Source organism: Schistocerca americana, chromosome 5, assembly GCF_021461395.2.
Source record: "Schistocerca americana isolate TAMUIC-IGC-003095 chromosome 5, iqSchAmer2.1, whole genome shotgun sequence".
NCBI lineage: Eukaryota > Metazoa > Arthropoda > Insecta > Orthoptera > Acrididae > Schistocerca > Schistocerca americana.
The window spans coordinates 645,715,598-645,717,562 of record NC_060123.1 but is presented as its reverse complement, the minus strand read 5'-3'; positions in this window follow the sequence as shown (position 1 = coordinate 645,717,562).

The window sequence follows — 1,965 nt, the reverse complement described above, 5'->3', positions numbered from 1 at the left end:
AAGACCAGTGCAAGTCAACATTAAACTACTGCCACGTTCGTACTAATGTTACCCTATATCGCCCTCTGTGAGGGCAGGGTACTTGCTGCGAGCTAGCAAGCCTCCTCGACAACAGCAACTATTTTCTGCAGTAGGGTGCTCTTTTTATTCATGTTTAACGTCAGATTAATTTGTTGAATACCGTCCAAGAAGAAAAGACCAAACATCGGTTAGAAGTGTTACGCTTAGAAAATTTCACGTGGAAGAAGCAACTAATCACGCGTTTTGACACTGTATTTTTCATTCTTTTGCTACAAAATGACTGTCATTAATAAATTATTATTACCCATACCTTTGTTATCAATATCTGAAGCGTTCCTCGTCGATGGGTAGACCAGTATACGCTCTAGCGTCAGCCTTCCGTAAGAGAGTGGTGCTAAGTGCTAAGGAGGTTGCCTGTTGTCGTCCGCTTAACGGCACTTCTTTACTATAAGTTCGTTCTTTTATAGCCGATGGTTCGCAGTTTCCCAGCGGCTGTAATGAAACAAACCGGACATGGACCCGACACTTCACCTGAAGATGACGACTAGGGAATAGGTCGAAACATTATAATAACAGCATGGCACGGCTCTCTGATTAACCGAAAATATTTCATCAATCATTCGTACAATTTCAAATAATACTGTGGGCCGCTTCTCAGTATCAATCAGAGGGCCAAATTAGACTTCGGGGTCCATCACAGAGAGACGGTTTAGTTTGCAAAACATACAACGACCTTATTGAATCACGATGACAAGGGGACATAGAAAAACGAAAATCGCTATAAAAAAGTCAAAATAGAATCTGAACCCATGATCGCTACTGGTTGATAGGATACACATCTCGAATCACATTTTGTCAATACAAATTATCAACGAAGTTACTGATAAATTTTTATCAACGTTTTAATTAAATCGTAGTAATTAATCATCGTCCTTCAGATGAAACAAGTTACCTGTATCAAAGTATTTTGTCTTTCTACTTCGGCCGTGATATCTTAAATTCTTCAGTATGACTTTTAAAGAAAATGTCATAAAGTAAGTTAAGTGGTGTTCTCTTACCAGAGTTTGTTCACCTATGCGATTTACACACTTGTGTTTTTAAGTTTCACATATATTCATTGACTGTATTTTAGTATATATTTAGATAATTTAGGTTACATAAGCAATATGCACTGGTAATAATTGTAAATCAGGTCGAAAAAGTGGCCTGCCATTGCGCTAGACGTCTAAACTATTAGGGTAAAATCATTTGAGTTAGTACTAAATTGTAGACCTCAAAAAGAACTACAAAACAGTCTCGGAGGGCGTATGTTTATCTTGTACAGATGGGACACAGTCATCCTTTTCTGTGTTGTAGGTGATGATAGAGGCTACTTCCAAAGACAAAAGCCATCATTGCTGGTCAACCGTGAAGAATAAACATATGTTCTTCCGGACTCTCGTTAAGATCTTTCTGGCTCTACAGTCCGGTGTTAGGTAACTTGATGTAGCTGTTGTGTATTACGTAGGGTATATCAAGAGAGAGCGCTGGCGGAAAAAATTATTGCTTAATTTAGTTGCTGACATTTAAACGGTTGAATAATATGACTGCTAACGAAAACAGGTGTCAAGCTGCCAAACACTTCCGTCAACCGATTGTTACCCATTTCACCTGATCTGCATTCCAGATGCAGTTATTGCATCAATCCTCTTCGTATCTTTTACCTACGTTCCTTTTGTTTTTTAAAGGAAAAGTTCTATTTTGAATATCTATTTATCTTCCGGTATCGCACAGATAACTACGAAGACGTGGAGGTGCATTACCCAAGATTTAATATCAAATTGCAAATATAGCTTTTATTACCAGCTACAGCAATTGTTCTCTATTGCATTTTAAGCGAATTAATGTGTCAAACTGAAGACAAATTTGAGTTTCTGATGCAACTTACACATTATAAAATGCGCT